This window comes from Notamacropus eugenii, chromosome 4 (genome assembly GCF_028372415.1).
Source record: "Notamacropus eugenii isolate mMacEug1 chromosome 4, mMacEug1.pri_v2, whole genome shotgun sequence".
In the NCBI taxonomy this organism is placed as follows: Eukaryota; Metazoa; Chordata; class Mammalia; order Diprotodontia; family Macropodidae; genus Notamacropus; species Notamacropus eugenii.
In genome coordinates, this window is record NC_092875.1 from 284,384,482 (window position 1) to 284,400,348 (window position 15,867).

The 15,867-nt window shown below is 37.2% G+C and overlaps 1 protein-coding gene across 2 annotated transcripts in view; it reads right to left on the bottom strand.

Annotated features, from left to right (window-relative positions):
- Nucleotides 1-15,867, bottom strand: part of CYP7B1 (cytochrome P450 family 7 subfamily B member 1) — a 303,286-nt gene that overhangs the window by 184,729 nt on the left and 102,690 nt on the right. The gene's annotated exons all lie outside the window — the stretch shown is intronic.

Here is a 15,867-nt window from a genome sequence, read left to right on the forward strand (position 1 = left end):
CCTTTAGAAAGTATTATTATTATCCCCAGAGACTTACCCAGGATTACATAACTACTAAGTCTCTAAAGCTAGATGTGGACTCATATTTTCATGACAGCAGGACCTGTGTCCTATCCACTACATCACCTAGCTGTTTTGATGAGGTAAGTCCATGTTTTACATAGCTCTGTAGCGGAGTTAATTTAGGGATAGAAGTACATAATGGCATGTGACAGACAAAGGGGAAGAAGAGTAAAGGAGAATTATGGAGAGATATTGAAATTCTAATCTCATTTCCTTTATCTACCATTTCTTTTCAAAAAGCATTATGCAAAATCTATTGGGAGTCAATACATATCTTAAGAATATATATATAATATATATATAAGAATATAGTTTAAGAAAAGAAAAATCCTGAAAATTAAGACCCAAAGAAGACTCTCCTTCATTTGGAAATGACTTTTAGTGTAGCCTATCCCTGGGTTAACTAGATGTTTGAATCTAAGTGGCAACTATCAGACAAAATATTAATCTGTCTAGAGCATGAATCTAGTTATTCTAAAATATAATGACATTACTATAGGTTTTCCTCATGTCATAGAAAGTCCACCCATAAAATTTTGACTTCACAGCTTAAATCATAGATTTACTCTAAAAGGAAACCTCTCTTAAATTAATAGAATTGGAGGGATTCTACAGTGATATCTCAGATGTACCATCCTATCCTTGAAACTAGTATCAGATGGACTGAATGCCCAGTTTGCCCTACTATGTGTCCTGGAATTACCATAATTCAACAAGTCACTGATGTTCAAAAGTCAACCAGATTTCAGCAAACTTCAGCATTTGCCATTTGATCAAGAATACCTTCTTAAGAACATCAGCCTCAGTTAAATAACAAATTATTCTCAACAGGAGTCCAATCTATTATTTCATCTGAGAAGATTAAATAGTACTCTGAGGAAAAGAGGCTGTTTCTGGATAGGAGAGTCTCTGAGTGAGAATCTTACTTCTCCCAGTGACTAACTAAACTAGTTATTAACTAGATATACTGTGTGACTTTGAGCACCCAACTCTCTAGGCCTATAAAATGAAGGGATTAGTCTAGAAGAACTTAAATGTTCCTTTCATCTAAAGATCTATGATTCTACACTGGTCTTCATTCATTTATTTATTCACAGGCAAGGAGATATTACACACACACACACACACACACACACACACACACACACACACACATACACACATATAATTAAATGAACCTGTGATTTTATCAGGGATTGATACAGATTGAAACAGTGCTGCATCTGCATACCCTAAAATTCTCATTTGTAACTCTGTAAATCTATAACTCTTTCATGGAAGATCTGTCCACTGCACTTTCTCAACACTTTGTTCCTCCTTTTTCTATCATTTTCTCTGGGTAAGAAGAAAGGAGTCACATAGTATTGAATGCTGATTTATATCTGTTTATTTTCTACTTCAATTAAAAAAGTCATTGCTAAGCCTCCAAGTATTTAATTACCTGGGCAAGTCTTCCAACTAGAGAGCAAAACAAAAAACAAACAAACAAAAAAAAGGATGTCACCAGGTCTATCCTCACATCAGTAGAAACTGCCAGAGCTTGCATTCAGTTGACATAGCTTTCAATGACTCAGAGTGACTCCCATGCCCCATTGAGCCATTATACTAGAACTTTTGTGGAAAACAACATAGGATCAAATATTGAGAGCTCAAAGAAAAGAGCCACAGAAGTCATCCAGTCCAATTCCCATCATCCTACAAGCAATGAGATAAATTGATGCCCTCAGTCGTAAAATCACTTAAGCATTCAGAGTTATCAAGGAGCAGAGGTTGGGACCGTTTTCTGTTGTCTATTTTCTTATTATAAGTCCAGCATTCTTTTTAAAGTCCCAGACTTCTTCTTGCCCCATATCAACCCTACTTTTCTGTCTCTGTCTCTCTCTGAGGTTAAGTGACTTGCCTCGGTTTACCCTCGATGCCTAATAAATGTCTGAGGTCAGACCTGAATCAGGCATTCCTGACTCCAGATCCAATACTCCATCCACCATGATACCTCGTCACTGCCAAATCAATTCATTTATCCTCCAACTATTTATTAAGTTCCTCATGTGCATATCACTGTGATAGGTATAGATGCAAAATAATTAAGATATTATTGCCTACTCTCATGAACAGCCAATTGATATTCCTAAACTATATCCCTGACCATGGCTTTTATTTACTTACAAGTCTTTAGTTGCTCCCTGGATAAACTACAAAATTTCTACCTATAATTTAAAGTCTACCACAATATGGCTTCTGCCTACCTTTCCAGTCTGATTTCATATTACACTCTCCATGAACTCTTCACTCTAAGCAAAGTGGCCTGCCGATTGTTCCCAATAAATGACATTCAATCTTCTTCCTCTTGTCTGGACCCACTTGATCTTCCTGTCTGAAATATATTGGCCCTTCATATCTATCCCTTAGAATTCCTATCTTCCTTCTAAGTACAATTCAGGCACAACTTTCTATGCAGAAATCTTGAAATAATTTGCTACAAAGATTCAATTTTTTTACATGAACCTCTTTCTTTTCTCTTTTGTTTATTGAAATGTTTGTTGAGCACTTAGTATAACTTAATATATACTTATATATGCATTAGTGCTACATTTCGCATGCCTTGAGTCAAATATAAACTCCTTGAGGACATTCTGGTTTTGTCTACATTCACTTCTAAGCCTTATTCCTGACCTTCTGGATTCCAAATCATGCCTCTATTGCTGGTTTATCCTTGAACTTCCCTCAGCACCTGGGGCCTTTATACCCTGGAACATCCTTCCATCCAGGTAGCCAGTATGCCATGCATATTCCTGCCTTCTCTCACTGGTGAGTTCTTCCTGGCACCACTATTTTGTGAAGGGGGCCAGTTGACCTACCTCTATCCCTCATCCCTATTTTTCTCATTTTTAGTTCCCTTCTGTGTTTTGTCTTCCCCCATTAGGAGGTAAGTTCCTTCAGTGAAAGAAGGCTATTCATTTTTGTTTAGCACAATGACTGGCTCATATAACGTGCTCAATAATGTTTCTTTCCTTCCTGTATCTCTAAAATATACTGCAGTTCCTCACATAAAATAAGCACTTAATAAATATTTGTTGAACTACACTGAATGGATCAGAAAAAGAAGGTAAGGTAGGTTAAATAAAAGTATTTTTGCTTATAGTTTCAAAATTATTTTCTCAATTTAAAATTTAATCATTCCTCTTAACTCATGTAAGTATGCTATAGATACAATGAAAGCTGTTAAGAGACTTGTATTAGGTGATACGAGAATATTGTGCAAAAGGTAAAACCGTCTTAAGTAACTTTTTACAAAGACTGAAATAGTTCCAATGGACACTAGAAGTATATTAAGAGTAGTCTTTAGAGCCAGGATTTTGAATCTAGGGGATGCATACTTCCAGGAAATAAGAAAATCTCTTCAAGAAAGTTAAATGACTATAATGTCCTATTTAAACATTCCCAAAAGCAATTATGTTAGTGGAAAATATTGTGGCTTGGAAAGAGATTATTAAGGAGGCCTGTGAAGGGTAGCATAAGCAGGAAGTATTACAGCAAATCTGAAAATTTTAAAGAAACAGTTGAAGGAATAATTCCTACTGACCAAATGAATGAGGTTTGGATACAAAACCCTTTTCATTTTGATCTAGGAAAAAGCAAATCAGCAAAAACAACCCAAAGATGAGCTAAAATTAATTGATATCTTGATTTTATTTATGTGCATGAGAAACTAAAGAATTTATTTTCTTTCATGTTGAATATGGCAGAGTATGGGGAAGTCTATTGAAAGCCAAGATGTCTAAGAATAAAAAAGCCTTTGGAGATCTTTCCTTAGAGGCTGCTAGGTTGGCTTAACAAACTAAGGCAGCTAAGATTATGATTATCAACAATTCCATCTTAGCTAAAACCTTTCCAAGAATGATCTTTCTCCAAATTCACTGCTGGAAATCTTGCACATAATTCTTATGAAAACCCTAAAAACTGAATATGGAATTGGGCTGAATCATTTTGCATGATGCCAATGAACAATGAAATTATGTACCCATAAGTAACAGAAGACTTCTTAGCCGTATATTACTTACTTATTCTTATGAATTATAGTAGAGATTTTTTTTACTATTATTGCTACAGAATTTTAAGTTTGTAAAAAGATATCCTATAAATTTAAAATTAAGTTATATTAGTAAATATGCACCTGATTATTTTACTCCATATATGCAAGGGTATGTTTCCAAGAACCTTAAGGATGTATTTCTCTCCCCTCTTTGCATGTGCTCCCTTCAACCATATGATTAAAACCTGCCCTTATTACTTCCTTAGCTCTGGAACTAAATTTGTTCTTGTATAAGCCTAGCAAATGGAATAAGAAGTGAGACCCACTTTACAGCCTTTCTGGTGAAAAAGCAAAGAAAACCTCATCAGCTCAGAAAGCACTGTGAGCCAAGTAGCACTTTAACTTGGGTTGTAAAATGGTTAGCAATGTAGATGGGAAAGCCAAAAACATTATGAGCTCTTTTGACTATACTGGTCCCCTGTTCTGATGAGAGATTCTACCCCACATTTTACCTTTTGAAAGCCACTTATTTTAATCTCATTACATTTGTTAGCAATGCCAGAGAAAACTCCACAAAAGAAGAAATTTCAAGCACAACTCTACACAACAAAAATAACCTGGGATACTTATACATGACTACAAATGAAAGAACTGTATTCATAAATGCCTTGAATTTTTGTATTATGTATATATATATATATATATATATATACACACATTATAAAACACTGAAAAATTTAAAAAAGTGAAATGCAAAAATGTTTCATCAGATAGTCCCAATAGCTAGCATTTATATGGTGATTTACATATGTGATCTCATTTGATCCTCATAACAACTCTGTGAGGTAATAAGCAGCATCATTACCTTAATTTTACAGATGAGGAAACTGAGGCATAATGAAGGTAGGTTACTTAGCCAGGGTCACACAGTGTATAAGTGTATCAGGCAGTGGAGTTGTGAACTGATTCAACCATTCTGGAGAGCAATCTGGATCTATACCCAAAGGACTATAAAACTGTGTAAACTCTTTGATCCAGCTAGATCTGTAGTCCAAAGAGAGTGCATTTTTTAAGGCCTATTTGTACCAAAATGTTTCTAGCGGCTCTTTTTTTGGTAGCCAAAAATTGGAAATTGAAGGGATGAACACCAATTTGGGAATGGCTGAACAAGTTGTGGTATATGATTGTAATGGAATAGTACTGTGCTATAAGAAATTACATACATAAATATTGTTTTAAGAACAATAACAACAAGAAAAGAAATGACAAGAAAGGTGATTTCAGAAAAACTTGGAAAGACATCCACGAACTCATGTAACATGAAGTGAGCAGAACCAGGAGAACACTGTACATAGGAACAGCAATACTGTATGATGAAGAATTCTGTATTCTTAGCAATACATCTTCCTTCCATCCTTCTTCTTTCCTTCCTTCCTTCCTTCCTTCCTTCCTTCCTTCCTTCCTTCCTTCCTTCCTTCCTTCCTTCCTTCCTTCCTTCCTTCCTTCCATCTCCCTGCACAAAATGGCTAATATAGAAATGTTTTACATGATTGGGCATGTATAGCTTATATCAGACTGCTTACCATCTCAGTGATGGGGGAGAGGAGAGAAAAGAGAGAGGGCTAGAATTTAAAACTCCTATCTTAAAAAATGAATATTAAACATTGTTTTTACATGTAATTGGGGGAAATAAAATATTGTTTAAAATAAATATATCAGGCAAGGTTTTAACTCAGGTATATCTTGACTTCAAGTGCAGTATTCTATGCTGGAGACAACCTAGTAGACCCAGTTATGGAAATGTGAAAATACTTCCTTGAGTAGATTAAAAACCTTTGAAAAAAGTCAAAACAAAGACAAGTACATAGTGTCCTAAGGGATCAGAAAATAGAGAACATGTAGTTTTTGGTTTTGCTTTAGCCTTTCTTTCACATGTTTTACTGGATATTGCTCTCAATTGTGAAAATGGTTCAATGAATTCAGGGACTAATATTGCAACTTTTTAAAAGACTGATTATTTTATGGTCAAATTTGAAATGGCAAAACCTATTCCATTTAATACTTTTTACTCAATGTCCTGTCATTGCAGAGGGGGGAAAATGATGACTATGGGGCAAAAATTTATCATGTACATTAAAAGGTCTTAATAGATTTAGCACTGGAAGGCACCATAGAGGCTACTGAGTCTGTCCTTCTCATTTTACAGATGAGGAAACTGAGACTGAGTGGTAAAGTGGCTTGCCCAGGGTCCCACAGCTAGCAAGCACCAGAGGGAGAATTGAAATTAAAGAGTACTTGTCTCTAAGCCAGTGCCACCTAGCAATGATTAGGTTACTAGTGGAAACAGTATATTATAGCGAAAAGAACCTTCGACTCAGAAACCCTAGGTTAGAGGATTCTGATTTTGCTACTTAAAAGCTGTGTGATTTTGAGCAAATTACTTTAATGCTCTGTACCTCAGTTTCCTCATCAGGAAAATGACATGATTGAGCTAGAAGGACTCCAAGGTCCAGCCTAATTTGAACATTAGATGATTTTTGAAGGCTCAAACAAAGGTAAGTCATTTTGAAGTCTTAACATTGAAATTAAAAATCTATTAAACTTTCTGTACCATTCTCAACCAAAGAGACTTTTAGAGACAACTTTACATCCATTTAGTTCTTTCTGTACATGAGCATGTTTTAAACTTCAAAGAAAAACAAATTATTTTGTTCTGAGGTCGTGGTACACGAGATATTCAGGAAATGTAGGATCAGAAAAGGAGGTGGATCAGTCATAGAGGAAAACCAAAGGATAACAGATATCACAAGTGTTCTATCGCTGCCAATGGAGTGTAAAAGGACCTTGCAGAGTGCCTCTTACACTGGGGAGGGCTTGTAAGAGGACATGAATGAATGTCAGAAACATTGAGAAGTCTGAATGAGGAGGAAGGGAAGGGGCACAAGCATTTATCAAATGTCCATTATATGCCAGGCACTGAGCTAAATGCTTTACAAGTAGTATGCATGGGAATTTATAACTAACAATAATGATGGCAGTAGCAACAACAATAATCATAGTTGACATTTGTATGATACATTAAGATTTTGCAAAGTGCTTCACAAATCTTAGATGTGGGGGTTTCCCAAACCTCCCAAACACTGAGTTGATTCCTGCATAAATTGGATTTAATGTGTTCTTTCCAGGGATGTACACATTGACAATGAGGTGGATGCATTGCCAGAGCTGGGTCAGTGTTTGGGAGGCTCCAAAGAAAAGTTTGGGAGAGAAGAGGCATTAGACTGACTACCAAACTGAAGGTCTACAGAGCTGTTGGGCTGATCTCATTATTGTATGCTTGTGAAACATGGACAATCTACCAGCGCCATGGCAGGAAACTGAATGGCTTCCATTTGAACTGTCTTAGGAAGATTCTGAGGATCACCTGGCAGGATAAGGTAACAGACACTGAAGTCCTTGCTCGAGCTTAACTGCCAAGCATTCAAACTATGCTTCAGAGAATGCAACTCTGATGGGCTGACCATGCTGTTTGAATATAAAGTGTATGCTTGCCAAAAAGACCATTTTATAGAGAACTCACATGGGGCAGGTGATCATATAGAGGTCAGAAGAAGTGATACAAGGACACTCTCAAGAACTCTGGATTTGACTGTGCAACATGGGAGACACTGGCACAGGACTGCTCAGCATGGCGTGCCCACATCAGAAAGGGTGCTGTGCTCTACGAGCAAAGCAGAACTGAGAGAGCACAAAGTAAACTCAGGATGTGCAAATTTGGGATATCCACCCCAAATATTCACAGGGACTATCTGTGCCCAACCTGTGGTAGAGCATTCTGAGCTCATATTGGTCTGATCAGCCACAGCTGGACACAGTGAAACCGCACTTTATCATGGTGATGTCATTTTGGTCCTCTTCGAAAACAAAGGACAACAACCAACCATGTGGGGGTTTATAACTACAACTACCACTAACTAACATTTATACAGTACATTAAATTTTGCCAAATGCTTTACAATTATTATCTCATTCAATCATACAGTAATTAAAAATGTACAGTAATATGAAAGCACCAGCAAGTCTATGGTTATGTGTCATCAATGAGTAATATGAAATGCTAGGAAAAAAGCATGAACTTAGCATTTGAAGTGTTTATAACCAATAATACATCTAACATGCTACTGCAATCAAAGTTGCTGAAAAAAGAGAAGTGGGGGAACGGGAAGGCTAAAAATGGGAGAATTATGAAATCATGAAAAAATCTAATTTCCTCCACCTCGTAATTTTTCCCCAAATTTTCTTTGCTACTTGAAAGCAGTAATATATGATAAATTATAAGGTGATGGCTTTCAAATCATTTCTGAGGCAGTAATACACTACCAAAGCTATCTGGATAGATTAGAAACGGTCTACAATAAAACTCTACTTATATGGTAGCCTGACTACTGGCCCCCTCAACCACTTAGAACACACAAACACAAAATCTAGATGCAAGTGGAAAAACCCTTTTGAGTTGTAAGCTTTGAAATAGTTTCCACGACGCTCATGAATTATTCTACCAAAATGTCACAGAACCAGAACAGGGCCCTCAGGACAGAGACAATGATAAGTAAAATTAAGCTGATTTGCTTGCCAAGTTTGGTTTTTAGTCAAACTGAAGTCCTTCCAAGATTATAGTGGTCAGTGTACTCATTGGGAAGTGGCTTATAAAGCTACCAAAAGTGGACACATTTAGAAATGACAGCCACCAAAAAACAAATAGGATCATAACATAGTTGGAAGGGACTGAATGAAGTCCATCTAGTTTACCTATTCCATCTATACATATGGGAAAAAAATCCAAAGACGTGAAAGTCCTTGTTCAGAGTCATACAGGGAGTAGGGTTAGAGGAGATATGTGAGCCCAGGTCCTACCAGTCCTGTACTAGAACTCTAAAGAAGAGATAACATAGTAGCAAGAAACCAGTCTGGAGGCATTTATTATAAAGAGTCACAAACATTTGAATGAAAGGCCCTGTAAGCATAATTGTGAACAACGCTGAAGGATGCCAAAGTAATTCACATTTACTAATGAGTCCCCAAGATAGTCCAAAAAGTATTCAGTTATTTTATCATAATAATTTTGAATTATTAAAATACATATGAAATCTGTTTAATAAGGCAGGAAACTTTTTAAATGGCAAAAGTAAAATAAAATTGACACTCAGATGGGTAAACCAGCATTATCAATAACTCATTGGCCTTAGAGTTGACCTGATGATGAAATCAGAGCTTTGACCCTTAATAGCTATATGGGCAAGTCATCTAACCTTTCTAAGCCTCAGTCATCTAATCCATAATATGAGGTTACTCTACAGTCTCTTCTAGCTCTAAATCCATGATCCCAGGTAAGCATAAAATTTACGTTCACAGATAATGATAGATAAATCAGTTATTAATACCAATGATTTGTTGGTTGTGCTGGCAGAAATGCATATTTCATTTCTACTTTTAAATAAATAAAATAAAAAATGATCATTTTGGAAAACATAGCAGCCAGGGAGATTTAGATTCATTTAGGTTATAGGTAAAGGCTATCACGTTGCTTTGTATGTAGTAAGCATATTATAAAATGTGGTTGAATTAAGTTGTTGAATTACTGAGTATTTATTTTTTTCATTGGCAGGAATTTAAGGCTTTCCCATGGAAAACTGGAAATTTGGGGTATTATGTTCAAATCTATTGATGCCAGTAATACAGATATAGATATATAAATGAACAGTGGTATCAAGGAAAATACAGATCACAGTGGGAATAATTTGGTTGATCTTTCCTGCACAGTAGTACAGACATGATCAGAAGGTCAAAATAAATCACCTATAACACTAGTTAAATAATACACACACACACACACACACACACACACACACACACGCACATATATATATATATATATACACATAGGCACATAAATGAAAGAGAATTAAGAGAATTATAAGATTTAAACTGTAAAGGGGTGATTCATAAATTATAACACCAGCAAATATGAACAAATCAAAAACAGAATCCCAGGAGAAAAAAATTGTACACTGGATCAAAGAAGTTATGACTCAATGGATTGTAAGGCCAAGCAAAGTAGAATCTTTTGCTCTTTTCGTTTTAGTATAATCAAGAAGTATAATGCCTCTATTTGAATGTGATTAAAGAAGATCTTCCCCACCCATTCCTGTCCATTGAGGGAAGGCTTGATTAGGGGAGTTGTTTTGTAGAAGGGTCCCAAGTACTTTTTGTTTTTTTCTATCAAGGCACTGGGTCAGAGGGTCATGCCCTCTGGCTCTGAAAAGTGTATCAATACTCTGAAAGTGAGGTTTTCCTTTGGGGCTTAGTTTTTGGAAGAAGCTTTGTGTGTCAGTCGAGACTCTGGGAAGCCACTAAGGAGTCCCCCCAGCTTTGAAAACACAGATGTTGGTGCTTCCCTCTCTGGTAAAGATGTATATATGTCAATGGTCAGACATTTTGGAAGCATGTCTGCTGACATCTGATCTCTCTGTATTTTCTCTGAAGTTCAGGGTGCTGACTTTTTCCTCTGAACTAACTGAATGATACCTATGCTTGATTTAAATGATTGTTAACCCCTCAAAAGTTGCCTTTCCTTTTAGAGAAGCAAATCAAAGAACCAGCGATAGCAGGCCCCCTGTGTTTGTTGGGGTGCTTACTGATATATGGGTTTATAGTTCTAAAATCAGATCTACTAGAGTGAAAGTTAGCAGTCAAAAGAACTACTGTAATCTTAGGATGCATTAAGAGGGACAATGCCTGTAACTAATAACAGTTAACAAATACTTTAAGGTTTGTAAAGTTGATCAGACATGTCTTACTTGATCTTCACAATGCTATAAGTTGGCATCTATTCATATTAAACTCATTTTACAGATGAGGAAACTGAGGTTAAATGACTTGCCAATTGTCAGACGACTAAGTGTGAGAGGCAGAATTTAAACCTGTGGTTAGTTTCCTCTTTCCAGTTCCCTTTTGTGTGAACATACGTATCTTCTTCAAGTGCCTTCCATGGGTTCCATCAGTGTGTTTTTAAAGTAGTGGAGATCTCTCCAAAGACATTCCACTGATTTTTCCATCAGTGAATCACAGAGGAATGATCTACAAACATGACCTAGAGCAATCAGACCCTAATGAGAATCCAGCTTTGTAGGCACCCAAGTCTAGCCTTTGCTGGTTCTACGTGTGCCTAAGAGTCTTTATCTAAGGCATTCCTCCTTGGCTGTCATAACTAGGAATTAATACAGAAAAAGGAGGCAGCCTCTGACACCTGCTACAACTTCCTTAACATTTCTGGAACTGCTACAGCTCAATTCTGTGACCATTTTTACATGAGTCACAGCTGAGCGGAAATGGCTTCACAGCTGCGTGGTAAACCCACTGGCTAGTCTTCTGCTTCGTGGATGCCATACCTCTGTGAACAATCACTGCACATTAGCTCCATCACAACTGCTCTCTGGGAAGAGACAAACTATGGAACAGAGAACAGAGCTGGGTGCCAGGAAAAGGCTTCCTGCCTGATGTTAGTCTTGTCATCTGTCACTCTGACATGAGTGAGCCACCACTGAGAGAGAGGGAGCCCAAGCTCAGGGAAAATAGGTGCACTGGTTTGTGTCAAAGATGTTTATCCTGGTCCTATCCCTCTTGACCCCACAGTCAATGCTTTGGAATAACTGTTGGGTAATTCATTTTGTCCTCAGGGAGATAAGGATATTTAAAAGACAAGCTTGTGAGTACCACAGCAGTTCCAAAGTCTGTCACAACTACTGCATGAACCTGAAAACGAAAGGACTTTGTTTTGAACGTTCAGAGGTAAATTTCCCCTTGAACTCTCAGTGGACAACTGCACATTGACCTGGTACAAGGCAGTAGGTGCTCGTGCTCAGTCAGAGTCTTGTTCTTCATGTCATGACTTAGTAAATAAATTTAAAGGTCATCTTCATGTGAATAATTATCTGGCTCTTTTTGATGTGGACTATAAGACAACTTATTTTGAGCAAATCACTTAGCCTCTTCGGGGTTCAGTTTCCTTACCTGTAAAATGAAGGATTTGGAGTCAATTGTAAGCCTTTTCCTTCTCCACATAAGAATGGGTAAGTGTCTAATTGCCTCAAGCCCTAAAGAAACATTACATGTCAGTTGTCCTCTCCTTTTGGCTCAAAAAAGCAGCACCATCTGTGCTATATTGTATGAGAACACCCTCACACCGCCCCCCACCCAAAAACATTATTTGCAAACTTTTTGCTTTTCCTCAAGTCTGGTTTTAAAATAATTAATTTAACATATTTTTCTTTATATAATAACCTTCTAGCAATGCCTCTCCTAACTTTCTTTTATAAACACAGCACTCTCTCACATATATATTTGGCGGACATTATTTTTTTGGCCTGTTCCTCCCTGAGATAACATCTTTGCAGAAAGAACTGTAGGTGAATCAGCAAATCCTTTAACAGAATAAACTAATCTGGAACCAACCATCATTAGCAACCCTTCCAATCTGGATCTCAGTACAGAATACAAGCTGGCATGCCTAGAAGCAATTTTTCTACCATTAATTTAATGTGGGAATCACCATGCTACACTAAAAATGGTGTGATATATATATGCAGTAATGATTTTATAATGTGGCAACTTATTAGTGCTGGTTTTTGTATTGTAAGCCAGACACCAATTTCATTTTTGTGAGAGTGGAGAAAATAACACAATTTCTCCACCCTCTATATTCCCAACATGAAAAGTCTAATACCATTGAAACTAAAATTGAGGTTTTTCTAAAACTACAATCACATCAAAAAAAGGGCAATATTCTACAACATTAAAGAAAGCCAAGTAAATTAAACACACTTGAGCCTGGACATAAATGCTTATCATCATATTACCCGAGACCTATAATTCATATATGTATAATGTAACAGGGCACATGAAATATTTCTGATGCCTAAACAGAAGCGTGAAACTACCTGTATTGGGTTGGCCAATTAAGTCCCCAAAGGCAACACGTAGATAAATCTTGAGTCGTGGAAAGCTTGAATAGCTCACTTGTAACTCCAGATGAACACCTCATGGTTCAAGAAAGCCCTTTCAGAATTCCTGTATACAAAGTTGCTCATATGAATACCCTACTCTACTGACAACTTGACAAAAACTACTCTGTCTGATGCGACCAAAAGCAATAGCTTAATTTTGGGGACACACACACAGACACACACACGCACACACACACAGACATACACACACACTCTCCAGTATAAGAAATATATAAATATATCTGTAAAGTTTTAGCTGTCTTGGCAATATTCCTGACACATTCTTGAAACATTCTCATCCCGTATAAGAAAAGACACTTTGCTAAGATACTAGGAGCCCAAGCTACAGGAAAAGAAACAATCCAGGCTATGACCAATTAAAAGAATGAAAGATTCTGAAATGGAGAAAAAAGATAGTACCTTATTTTCCGATCAAGTAAAATATCAAAACAGCTAAGCTTAAATGTTGAAATATACTATTTTATGTACCAACAGCTCACAATGGAAAGAGATATAGAATTATCAATATAGTTAATATATTAATTTGTTAGCCACAACAGATATCTCTGAGTTATCTATAACCAATGCAATAATAATAGCTATACTATTACAGTATATATAGTATATATTATAGTATGTATAGTTATATTATAAAATACTCTATACATATTAATTTTAAGGTATGCAAAGCACTTTAAAATGTTATCTCATTTGATCCTTATGACAACTCTTGGAAGAAGGTGCTACCATTATCCCCATGAGGAAACTGAGGCCAAATTAGGTTAGGTAACTTTCTAGAGTCACACATATGAAAAGTCTGCCTTTCTGAGACTCTAGGTCCAGGACTTTATCCATTATGCTGCCTAACTGCCTCAAACCAAATATTGGTCTATTTATCTGAACTCCCATCTTCGACAAATATTCACTGGAATTAAAGATAACTGACATTCAACAGAACAAATAAGAACTTGCCACACCTAAAGACAAGTAGGTGGCACTGTGTCTAGAGCACTAGGCCTGGTATAAGGAAGACATGAGTCCACATCTGGTCTCAGACATCTCCTAGCTGCTTGACCCTGAGCAAATCATTTAACCTTTGCTTGCCTCAATTTCCTCATCTGTTAAAATGGAGAGGATAACAGCACTCCCTCCCAAGGGTGTTGTAAGGATAAAATGAGGTATTTGTAAAGTACTTAGCACAGTACCCAGCATACAGTAAGCACTAATACATGTTAGCAATTATTAGTTTGGCAAATTATATGACTGTTTGAGAAGAATTGAACTGTTTTTGTGTCAGTGCCAGGTCTCAGGTAAGTGTGTAAGATAATAATAAAAATGAGTTAAAATGACATAACACTTACTATGTGTATGTGCCAGGCTTGGGGTTAAGCACTTTATAAATATTATCTCATTACATCCTCACGATGACCTTGAGAGGTGGGCATAATTATTATGCCCACCTCACGATGACCTTGAGAGGTGGGCGTAATTATTATGCCTCTTAGATGAAGAAACTGAGGCAGAGGTTAAATGATTTGCCCAGTGTCCAGTGAGCATCTGGGGCTTGATTTTAACTCAGGCTTTCCTGACTCCACACCTGGCACTCTATCCACTGCTCCACCTAGTGTTCCTTAAATAGGACAGGAATAGCTCAGCTGGGAGCTAGAGATGGAACAAGGTAGAGGTCAACAACAGTAAATAGACTCATTCAGGAGGAGAAGACCTGTGGGCACCAGGAATCTAAAGGGCAAAGCAGAAATCCTTGTAAGGAAGAGTGACCAAACCAGAAATAATCACTTACGTGAGTGATGAGGTTAAAATAAACAAGCCAGAGAACCCCATACCACTGACATTGGCAGAGTCACACCATCATCACCTCGCTCTGGGCCTACCTCTGGCATCAACAGCCTGCTCCCTGGTCTGCTGGCACACAATCTCTTCCTCCTCCAGTCCACCCTCTTCTTCACTGCCAAATCATCAAAATCTCAGGTCTGACTACATTATAAATTTGTTCAAGAAAACTTGAGTTCAAGAAACCTCCCCATTGCCTTTAGGATAAAATTAAAATTTCCTTATTTAGCCTTTAAGACTATAACAAACTAGCTCTCGACTATCTTTGAAGGATGATTTTACTTGGCGCTCCCAAAAGCATTCTGTGCTGTGATCCAGCTATAGCTCACCTGCTCTTCTCTAGACAGAACATTCCATATTCTGCCTCTCTGACTTTGCACAGGCCATCCCTGAAACCCGGAATGTTCTCCTCTTCTTATCTCTCGCTTATTACCTGGGCTCCCTCTCAGGTTCACTTCATGTGCCACCTTCTTAAAAAGGCTCTTCCTGATCCAGTTCCCTTAGTTGTTACGACCCCTCCCCCATCACTTTATATTTACTTTGGCCATATTATTTATCAGCTTATTTGCAAACATGATGTATCCCTCGAATACAGTGCTGGGTTTTTGAGGATAGAGACGATCTTATTTTTGCATTTGCATGCCTAGCACCTAATACAGTACCTGACACATAGTAGGTACTTAATACAGGTTGGCTAACTGTTTGAGAAACTGGGATCTGAGACAGCACCCTAGGAGTATATAAAACAACAGAAATGAGCAATCAGAACTTTGCAACTATACAATGTGGGAGAAAGGTCCCCTTGGGAATCTGAATTTCCTCATATTGAGGAAAGAGATACCCTTACTAGAACTGGCC